The sequence below is a fragment of the Argiope bruennichi genome, chromosome X2 (genome assembly GCF_947563725.1).
Source record: "Argiope bruennichi chromosome X2, qqArgBrue1.1, whole genome shotgun sequence".
Classification (NCBI taxonomy): Eukaryota; Metazoa; Arthropoda; class Arachnida; order Araneae; family Araneidae; genus Argiope; species Argiope bruennichi.
The window spans coordinates 57804151-57816417 of NC_079163.1; the positions used below are offsets into that span (position 1 = coordinate 57804151).

Consider the following 12267-nt stretch of genomic DNA (forward strand, 5'->3'; position numbering starts at 1 on the left):
ACGTTTATTCTGGCAGTGTTCATCGTACAATCATAGAAAGGGTATCATTCGAAAAGAATTAACTTATTCTTAAAAAAAACTTCATAAGTGCCCATCTATGCATTGAAAAAAGAACAAATAACAATTCCACGACTTCATCAAAGTTATCAAATTTCACGACTACATCATAAGTTCTCCCGTGAAACTGAATTTCATTAATCTAGGTCTATACGTTTTGAAATTAAGAATTAATAAAATTTTAACTTTCTAATGTCAAAATAAAATTTTGTTGATATCCTAAAAAATTAGTCATTTATTGACCTCAGCTCCTTTTGTTATGAAAATATAAAGAATTCTGCCCATTTTGCAAACATATTTATCTTTTAAAAATAATTTTAATATATGAAAAAAAATGTAAAAATTTTTAGCTCACAGAACAGTTAAATTTGGACACAGATCTAAGGGAAAGGCCATTTCATTGGGACATGCAAAATTACAATTCATTCCTATGAATAGTTTTTCCGTTATTTTAAATTTTCTGTATTGCTTCCAAACTGATGCATTTAGCGACGCATTCACTAATTCCAAAATGTCGATAGAATTTTAGCATTCAAATGCTATTGATGATACATTTCTTGAATCAAATATTTTCCATGAAAAAGGTTGCTTTCCATTACCATAATATTTGATTAATAGTCGCCATTTTTTAACGTGGAAGATAGTCTCTGCCCTTGTAGCAAGCTAGCAGTTTTACTCATCCGTTCATATAATGTCAACTACAGATTATTACTGAAAAATGGGAATTTCAATTCCTGATAAATACTTTATAAGATATAAGTATTTTACGAACATGCTGACAAATTATTTCTCTGTGTAATTAAAGCATAAGGAGTTTCATACTTCGTAACATATCTTCTGGTCTAAAATTTTACCATTTGATTGGCACGCATAGCCAAATACGGCTATTGCGCTAATAAGCAATTACAGCAACAACAACATCATACCTCGTAACAAGAAAAGAGACATTTGTGCTTGTTTAAACTTATTGATGTTTGTTTATGTGCTCAATATTTCTTACAAAAATCTCAAATTTTATAAAATTAATCTGAAGTAAATATAATTATTATAATATTGTATATAATCATAAATGAAATAAAAACATTCAGGTATATATATAACTTATTTAGTACTAATTTATTTGGATGCAAAATATATCTTACATTTATTCCCTACACATGTGAAAATGATGAATTTCAAATATTAATATGATAGTTCATCACGATTTTTGTCAGTATTAAATTACGCAATTTTTACTTCATACTAGCTGGTACCCGGCGTGTTTCTGCCGCAGAAGAAATAATTCTAGAAATATCATTTGAAATAGTTATCTTGTTTAATTAGGAATGATAGAAAAAATATTTTCTTGTCGATAATGAATATATTGAAATTGAATGATATATAAAGGAGAAGTATAAATAATATTTATTCTATTTTCTTAAGTTTTATCACTCAAATATATTTTAGGGAAGACAATATTTTTTGTTTTTCCGTCTTCAGAAAAACATTTCGTGGCTCTCCGACTCGTGAGCATCCAACGTACAACTGGCCATGTGAAAAACATAGATTTTTTTTTTAGATTCAAAGCAATAAATTAGCAAAGTTTTATCGCAATCGGATGAATAGTGTGTCACCGCATAAAATACGAACAAACCTTCATTTTTATATATTAGATATAATAATTGTACTATGCCTAAAACCTTCGCGCAAGTACCAGCGATAAATTGACAAAGTTTATCACAATCGGATGAATCCACGGCAGCGCATAAAATAAGCACAAATAAAAATTCATTTTTATATAGTAGATTTAAATGAAGGGCAGAAGCTGTATCAAATATAATTTTAAAATAATAGATTTCAATTCACTTGAAATGAATAAACTTCTTGGCAAATAAAATTCTGTAAGACTTTTTCTCTTAACAACCAAAAATATTTCATAGCAAAAAAATTACACAAAATTACGAATGAAATTCATTTTAAATGATTACATTTTTTTTCCAAAGATTTGATATTTACAAAGAAGACAAGAAATTATAAGTAAATTTTTTATAAAACATTTGCGATCATTTTTTATTTGTCTTTAATTACATGAACAATCGTGATTTGTCAAATAATTGTTAAGTACATTAAAACACTTTTTTTATATTCCTTTGGAAAGATTATTAAACTTTTAAAAAAAGAATGTAAAAATGAAGAATATATCTACTTCTTTTGGAAAGATTATTAAACTTTTGAAAAAAGAATGAAAAAATGAAGAATATATCTACTATCAAACTCTTACATTTAATTATGATGTTTCGGATAAATTACATTTAGATGTATTATAACGATTTTTAACTCTTTTTTATTGATTTCATTACTCATTTAATATGTTTGGTTGATAAATACCAATTTAATTGAATTTATTTTATTGTTCTTAATTAAAAAAATTCGTTTATTAAACCAGATACCTCTTAATGACAGCCAAAGGAATAATTATCCTCACAGCTATATATACAATTATTCTTGTAATTATATATATTGCTTTGGGAAGAGAATATGGTGTTACAATTTAATTTTAGAATCATTTAGTTGATAAATACCAATTTAATTGAATTCATTTTGTTGTTCTTAATTAAAAAATTTCGTTTATTAAACCAGATACTTCTTAATGACAACCAAAGGAATAATTATTCTCACAGTTATATATACAATTATTTCTGTAATTATATATATTGCTTTGGGGACAGAATATGGTGTTACAATTTAATTTTAGAATCATTTAGTTGATAAATACCAATTTAATTGAATTCATTTTGTTGTTCTTAATTAAAAAATTTCGTTTATTAAACCAGATACTTCTTAATGACAACCAAAGGAATAATTATTCTCACAGTTATATATACAATTATTTCAGTAATTATATATATTGCTTTGGGGATAGAATATGGTGTTACAATTTAATTTTAGAATCATTTAGTTGATAAATACCAATTTAATTGAATTCATTTTGTTGTTCTTAATTAAAAAATTTCGTTTATTAAACCAGATACTTCTTAATGACAACCAAAGGAATAATTATTCTCACAGTTATATATACAATTGTTTCTGTAATTATATATATTGCTTTGGGGACAGAATATGGTGTTACAATTTAATTTTAGAATCATTTAGTTGAGAAATACCAATTTAATTGAATTCATTTTGTTGTTCTTAATTAAAAAATTTCGTTTATTAAACCAGATACTTCTTAATGACAACCAAAGGAATAATTATTCTCACAGTTATATATACAATTATTTCAGTAATTATATATATTGCTTTGGGAAGAGAATATGGTGTTACAATTTAATTTTAGAATCATTTAGTTGATAAATACCAATTTAATTGAATTCATTTTGTTGTTCTTAATTAAAAAATTTCGTTTATTAAACCAGATACTTCTTAATGACAACCAAAGGAATAATTATTCTCACAGTTATATATACAATTATTTCTGTAATTATATATATTGCTTTGGGGACAGAATATGGTGTTACAATTTAATTTTAGAATCATTTAGTTGATAAATACCAATTTAATTGAATTCATTTTGTTGTTCTTAATTAAAAAATTTCGTTTATTAAACCAGATACTTCTTAATGACAACCAAAGGAATAATTATTCTCACAGTTATATATACAATTATTTCTGTAAATATATATATTGCTTTGGGGACAGAATATGGTGTTACAATTTAATTTTAGAATCATTTAGTTGATAAATACCAATTTAATTGAATTCATTTTGTTGTTCTTAATTAAAAAATTTCGTTTATTAAACCAGATACTTCTTAATGACAACCAAAGGAATAATTATTCTCACAGTTATATATACAATTATTTCTGTAATTATATATATTGCTTTGGGGACAGAATATGGTGTTACAATTTAATTTTAGAATAATTTAGTTGATAAATACCAATTTAATTGAATTCATTTTGTTGTTCTTAATTAAAAAATTTCGTTTATTAAACCAGATACTTCTTAATGACAACCAAAGGAATAATTATTCTCACAGTTATATATACAATTATTTCTGTAATTATATATATTGCTTTGAAGACAGAATATGCTCTTACAATTCAATTTTAGAATCATATCTTACAATCTTGAAATAAGATATACAGTCAAGTACATATAGAGTCAGTAAATATACAGAAAGTCATAAACATCTACATATGACAGAAACGTTTACGTGGTCATTTTAATAATTTAGAAAACAAAATAATTTCAAATGTTTTTCTAAACGGAAACTTTTTCATTTTTTTTAGTATTATGCTTTAAAATTTTTCATATTTAAATAAGATACCAATCAAAAGTACAAAATCAAAAAGAAGCTAGTCAAAAGTTGCAAATTAATTACTATTTATTAACTAAAGGATAATATACACGAATAAAAAATTTAGTGCTTACATTTCCCCATTGATAAATATAAAAGGCATCGAATGTTTACTTACCGCGTTGATTTACAAATTGTAAATTTCTTTCTTCTTGTAGTAAAAACTGGTAAAACACGGACTTTTCTTTTACATTAAATAATGCCAAAATATTACGCTTGAAATTTATTTAATAAATTGAGTCCCTGAGAATTTTAAACGTTTTTAAGAGTCAATTTTTATTAAAACATCAAACGAGACAGAAATAAATGTTATCGATCAGAAGTTAAGAGGAAAGATTTTAAATCTGATTTCACAAAGTAATTTTTATGCAGAAAAAGTAACTGGAGCTATCTAAAGTGCTAGACGTAGAGTCAAAAAGATAAAATTAGAAGGTCAAGTAAGCTGTTGAATGTCCGTTTCAAAAACAAATCTATAATAGTAGGAACAAGTTTTTTTTTTTTGGAATTTTTTATCTTTATATATTTTATGCGCTTGTTAGCTATTTTTTTCACAATTAATATTTTCCATTTTCGGAAAAAAATTAGCAAAATCAAAACTTTAATCAGTTTCCAAGTTCACATAGAAATGCAACGTGGATTTTATATTTCCATTTAAACTTTTAACATATTAATGAGCAAAAAAATTAATTTGAGAAGAAGTAAGTATACAAAATATTGTAAGACACGAAAATGTCCATTTGAAGAACTCGAAAACTGTTTTATGTCATAATTTTAATGCGTATGCAAAAGAAGTATTATTCAAACATTATTCATTTCTTTTAAAAATTTGAAGATAATTTTTAGGCAGCATTAGAACAGTATAGGAAAATTGTCAGAAATTGAGAAAATTTGCTTTGAAAGTTCTTTGTATCCTTCAAAAAGGCAAAAACGGAGGAGTTCTAAGCGAAACGAAAGTTTGATACAATAAAATATCAAAGATTGAGATCAATAAAATATCAAAAAAAAAAAAAAATTCTCTTTCCTATAATAATTATGCCTACATTTGAAATCAGAATTTCGAGTTTAGTTTAATCATATTAACGTCCCGTTTTAAAGCAACACTAGGGCTATTTTGGAACAGACGTCGTAATTTTGAACCGCAATCGGATGACACCTGAGCTGGCACTCCCCTCTCCACATCAGACCAGCGGGGGGACGTTTGGCCCGCCGAACTTAACATGCACGAGACCCACTTGCACGATAGTTCTTCGGTGGAATCGGGTATCGAACCTGAAATTCTCCGGTTCTGAGGCCGAGACCTTACCAATACGCCCCAGTGGCCCCCATCAGAATTTTGAACCAAAATTTATAGTTATGTTAATAAACAACATCATTTACTTGAGGTAACACTTCACCACACTGACCAGTGCATGCACATGTGAAATTTACTTTAGCGGGAAAAAAAAATTCTCATTGAGGTTTGGAAAGTTTAAGTATTACTTGATAATGATTCAAATTGACGGGGTTTGTTCGTAAACAATTCTTGCGTAGTTTTAAACAGGATGTTAATCCAACGGACCTAAACTAAATTGCTAAGATTTTTCGTCAATCCGTATATATATTTTTGCCGCATTGCTTCCAGGAAATACTGTTCTGTCTTTGGGTGACAAAATCTGGGCTTTAGTGTCAGAGGATCAAAAGCCACATATAAAATCTTCCGTGATTCGAAGGCCATCAAAACAAGAAACGTGAAGTGTACTATTGATCGCGTTTATTGCTTAGAGATCCGTCCCGAAATCAAAGTGCAGTAAATCAACCAACCAGGCAAAAATTAAATTAGCTAATCAATATATGAGAAAATAGCTTGTGCAATCAACCATGATTTGCATTTTGTATATTATACAGAAATAAGTCGAAATTTCCAATTAAAATTGATTATAGGATTCCGTTTAATCCAATCATCATTGCCTTTAAAAAAAACCAAATTCGCATTTTAACTTATAACGATTGATTAACTCTTCCAAAAAGATTAATCATATTTTAAGTTTATGCATGATCGGCAATTTATCCATAAACTGACAGTTTCAACGTTTTTTCCCCATGTACTTAAATATTAATCATTAGTCTGCTGTTTTTTAATACCACTTTATTTTGGCAGGTTTTTTTTTTTTTTTTTTTTTGGTCATTATATAAATATCAGATTGTACTACAGCATTTTTAAGAATCTTTCTTTCATAGATTCAAAAATTTTGCCCTCCATTTTTATTCGGTCTTCTATCTGAATCGGTATTATTTCGGTAATTTAACAGGCAATTTTTTTGAGTTTGAGAATAGAAAAAAAAAAGGCTACATTCACTGAAATGATAAAAAAAAACTTCTCAATTTAAGCTAAATTCAATTAAATATTAGTTCATTTCTTGTCAAGCATCGAACACTAAAATTACCTCGCAGTTGCTTACGTGTACATCGTTTGTAGGAAGTGTTTAGTAATATTTTATGCTTTTATTTGAGACTGCTTAGATGGGACTAAATTAGCATTTGAGTATCAATGTAGTTCTCGCTAAATTAATTTGATGCTGGAATTGTAGATATTTGATAGATGCTTTTAAGTGAAACCTATTGCATTTGATGTTTCTGATTATCGTTTCCCTTGCATGATGATAAATTCTTCAGCATTCAACACATATTTATTATTTGCGAAATAATTATCTGTTGTGTTATTGATAAATTCGAAATTTCCATACAGAACAGAAAGAAGGAAAGAAAAATCCTTATTGATGACATTTTATAAAATTTGCTTGCTTATTTGACAATGGAAGGAATGAAAAACGTTACGAAAGAAATTTATTGAAGGTTTAAGCATCGCCATCTTGTGAGGAAAATAAATATTAAAATGGTTAGTTTATCTGTTTCTGCATGACACATTTATTTTTCTAAAACAGCGGATCTAAACTTTTTTTCTTCCTTGATTAATTTTATTTTTTGTGTATTCCTTACGACCTTTGAAGGTCATTTTCATTGAACTTCGTAGAATTTTAGTACAAACCAGAAAGGTTAAGATCGCTAAAAAGGTAGAGTGTGTTATTTAATTATTTATTAAATTCCTTTCTGATTTCTGCATTTCATTGAAACTTTTCAAAGAATTGCAAATATAAATTGTAAATTGTTTGGAAATGGCATTTTATAAACATATCAAAAACATATCATGCATTTAAATGTCTCCGGTTATATGTTAATTAAATCTAAAATAACTAAAGAATTAAAATGTATCAATTAATAATATTCTTATAAATCATAGTTTAATTTTTACATTGTTAACCTGTAATGCTAATTATTAAATGCGAGTTTGCAGAATTGAAAGAAAAACCAATTAACCCCTTCCAGTAAGATTTAATAATGAGCAATTGTGCATGAAATAACCATTTAATTTTATTAGAGAATTACTCGTCATTTTACCGGAAGAGGTTAATAAGGTGCTTAATTTTTTTTAAAGGCCTGTTGGATGAATGAAAATGTAAGAACTAGTAAAATAGCAGCGGTACAATGGCATTTAATGTATATATTACGCTTAGTGTTTCACTAAAAATTTATAGTAACGTATCTCTAGTTGGATTTTCATTAATGCATGAAAGAAGAAATCGTTATCGTAGCGACATCTATTGGCAATATTTAGATATTTTGCATTGTTTTAAAAAATCAGCCGACTTACTCTACATTTTTTGATTTTGAATGAAAATGTTGTCTTTCATTATTTCTCATAAGAGTGCATCCATCAATCTTTTCTAGAATTTTTAATCCATAGATAAGAAATATTTCTTGATGTAATGTGGATTTATAAAGCAGATATTGGATACTGGCATAATACAAATTTTTTAGAAAAAACATTTTCAAAATAATATCAGGCTTATTTAAAATTTATCTAAAAAAAAAAATAAAAAAAAAAGAATAGGAGTGCGACAGAGTAAAAAATACCCAGGAAATATATATATATATTTTTCGTTTTATTCCTTATTCTTGGCTATAAAAGTGAAATAAAAGCATTTATAGTTCGCATTCGAGAACCATTCGAAATCTGGTAACATAGATAAGAAATAAGCTTTGTGTTGAAATTTTCATTGATATTATTTATTGAAACTTCATTTCTTTAAGAACATAATCGTATCTGTATTTATTTTATGATGGTAAACCAGAACTTTTCTCAAAGTCGGTTATCATACTATTATTAGGAAAAAATGTAGAAAGGCTCTTCATTTCATTTTATAAATTTTAACATATTTTATTTTTAAATTTTCAGTAAAAAGATAATCAACTAAAATATTTTTCATTTGTTCGGGGTATATTTGACATTTCAGGATCATTTCAGATATCATTAGCTTTTATTTTTCTATAAGCGTTTTTCGCCCAATTGTATTATTACTGATAACTAATTTAATTATAAGGCACACAAATGTGTCGAAGATGCTGTTTCGAGTTTATAAAAAATAAGTTGACTAACAAGAATCATGAACTTATTTTCATGAGAAACAAAAGTGCATTAGATAATTCTTGGTAAATGAAAATTATTTTTCACTTCTCAGACTCTTTGATAAATATTTCAGAAGCTTCTTAAATAAGTTTTCATTTAATTTTGACCCTTCTGTCTCTCACTTTCTTCTAGTGGGTACTATTGTCCCAATCCAAAGGTATATGGGACCTTTCAGTTTTACTCCTCCTTTATCTTCAATCTATTTACTTTGCCCCTGCTTTTCCTCTATGGCATGCGAGGTAACTTCATAAGAAGCTGTCTCATCTCTTTTGTTTTTTATTACAGTCAAATACCTTGCGTTGGCAATGCGTAGCAAACCACAAGATGGGCGGTGAATTAAGTAAGCGCTACTTAAGTTAATTAGTCTACTAGGGATCAAACGAAAAACTATTCCTGTAATTTGGGTGTTAATGTTGGTCAACAATGTTAGGTGACTGAGAGCGTGGAGGTTCTGGTTGGTACCAAGATATGTCATGAATGGGATTGGCCAGAGCCGGTAATTGTCTTCCCTCCTTCGGCTTGGTGGTGGGTGGTACCATAGACGTCCAAATTTCTTTTTTCTTTTATTTGGATGGTGCAGAAAAGGATCCATTCGGTGGATAGCGAAAAACATAATGAGAATCCCCTTCTTTTTTTCCCAAAGAGGAAAACGTTCCCAACGAATCTCCATTTCTTTCAGAAAAGGCTGTTTCATGATTTCTTGGTGAAGTTTACCAGCTCCGTAAGCTCCGTTCAGATGCTTGTAGAAATAAAACTTCCCAAGCAGTCCTAATAAATATTTATAGTGAAAATTTTAGCGAATAACAAAAAACACACATAGACAAAGTGTCCAGTCTTGTCATGGCTTAATAGATCATTTCCATTAAAAATAGACATATGATTCCAGTTTAAAAATGCTTTAAATGACGGGAAGATTATATTTTATGTTGTTTCTGTCAATAAATGTATAGATTAAGGAGTTAAGAAATATAACTTTTTATATAGCCCCCCAGTCCAATGAACTATATAAAGTAAAATATTCTTGAAACTCAAATTTTAAACAAAAAAATTATTATTCTGAGATTAAAACTGATCGAATTATGCAATATTGAATATCTCTATTTTAGACGAATTTTGCAGTGAAATCTGCTCCGCGAGGTATTTTGAGGGATCTTTTGCAATTTGAAAATATGGATTATTGTGTTATTAAGCTCAGGTTTTTTTTTTGAATATTGTACTTGAAGAATCACTACTAGTATGAAAATGTGTAGTATATAATTATTTTATATCAATCTTTTCTCCATTTTTATTTTCTTAGTTCTATTTTTTATTATTGTTTTATTTAATGGACAACTTCTAATCTGCAGAATTTGCATTTCATAGGATTATGAATCATTTTTGTGTGAAATTTAGGAAAAAAATTTACACTTTAAGATTGTAAAACATTTGAAATCAATAAGGAAATTGGGGAAACTCAAATACTCATAAATAGTGGAAAAAGAAAGAAATTAAGAAACGAAACATCTGTTTCTAAATGGAAACGATAATTATGCTTAACAAATCGCAAACAATCTGTCAGTGGGAAAACGGAAATTTGAATCTTCCTTTTATAATGCACAATTTCAGCTGCTTGCAACAATATATTATCTTTAATTTTTTATATTTTTATTTATGTGAAACATTTCTCTTTTATTGAATTAAAAAGGCATCTGTGTGTCAATATTATTGTTACTGGTATTTACAATTTGTCTGTCTGGTTGTACACCTAGGAAAAAGTAGAAAACTTACATCTGCTTGAAAATAATTTTTAAAAGTTAACAGTAAAGTAACTCTTAGTTCAATTCTTTAGAGTCTTTGATCATAACTACATCTTAAATATTACTTTATTTTGTAGTAAAAGTTATTTAGTTTTTCCATCGTCAGTATTCCTAACTAATATTTGTTGTATTTAATTCATTGTATTATCGTCCTTTATGTTTTTTTTTTCAGTCTTAAATGGTAGAAACTATTTCTGTTGCAATTAATACTTTATTTTCGAATTTCCTGATAATAATACCTATATTTTCTTGTTAAATAATTTGTAGAATGTTACTCATAAAAATAATTTCATTAAAAAGGAAAATTCCTATTTTTTCTTTAAAAAATCCAGTCTTCTACTTTTTTCACGCAGGGTACATTCTGTGCAGAAAACTAAAATATCTTTCAAATTGAAGGAAGCAATTTTAAATACTTTTCTTGGTAATTTATTAACTGGAATTATTTCACACTCTCTTGCTAAGTGAGCCGAATCAAATGAAATTTTAATTTATGAATCTGGCAGTATCTTAGCGGCATGACGTGAAACAGCGCCTTGATAGCTTACATTCAGAATTTCGTTTTCCCTGTGATTGCAATATTATTTGACTTATTACTAAATATTTCATTAAAATGGTATTTTTATTTAATTTCAAATATTCAGAATGATCTTTAAGAAAGGATGGAAAGCAAGAGACAGAGACAATAAAAAAGAAACATGCAAATTATTGCAAATATATTAAGTAACTACGTTTAATAATTTTATAAATTTTAATTAATTGCATTTATAAATGTTTAAACAAAACTTTTGTAACAGGTATGTTAGATACTAATTTTAAGACAAACAGATTGCAGCATTCTAAATTATTTTATCTCTAATCTTTATAATTTCCTCGACAGGAAAATGATCACATAGCGATAAAATAAAAGAAACTTAAAACCGGATTATAGATATTGTGGAAACAAAAGATCTTGGTCTAACCAAGATAAATGCAGAAGTAAAAATCAGAATTGGTTTCAGACTCGATGAAAAGCATCAATTTCCTTAAACAATGATGTTTAGAGAAGTGATTTCCCATACGAACTCTGAGCTTAACCAAAACACTACGCTCAATGTAGCTGAAAGCATTAGAGCAAGAAAGAGCAGAAATCTCCAGATTTAACAGTTTTATGAAGAAAAAAGTTTCGGAAACAATTCACTTCGAAGATCAATGCTTCAATGATTTATAGGCTTTCTTTTAGCTAAGGGTTTTAAACTCAATACTCATTTAAAGAAAACATTATTGTACTCAGTTTCAACAGTTTCAAAACATAACAGCGAAATAAGGCATAATTTTTTTGGAACCAATTGTCAAAAATATCAGAAGAAAATGAAATGTCGCAAAACAATATTTATAGGACACACTTATTAAATATAATTAACCGATAAATTTTAAATATATTTAGTGGCATTATAGGAAACTACTTTTAGATATGAATTTCTGATATCGACTAAACAATGACATGGTCGAACGCAACTGGGAATTTGCGATACCTTCTCACGAATCCTGCAATCGCATCTATTTCCGGGGCAACCTTACTTCTTAGTCCCCAA

General features: G+C 27.6%; 1 protein-coding gene across 7 annotated transcripts in view; it reads right to left on the bottom strand.

Annotated features, from left to right (window-relative positions):
* The window catches only part of LOC129960164 (uncharacterized), a 155795-nt gene that overhangs the window by 36723 nt on the left and 106805 nt on the right, over nt 1-12267 (bottom strand). Inside the window, exon 1 of one of the 7 annotated variants that reach the window (XM_056073359.1) lies at nt 4515-4675. The exons of the other annotated variants lie outside the window; for them this stretch is intronic. The gene's annotated coding sequence lies outside the window, so the exon portion shown is untranslated. Of the gene's footprint in view, nt 1-4514; nt 4676-12267 lie in introns of those variants that run through there. 7 annotated transcript variants of the gene reach the window in all.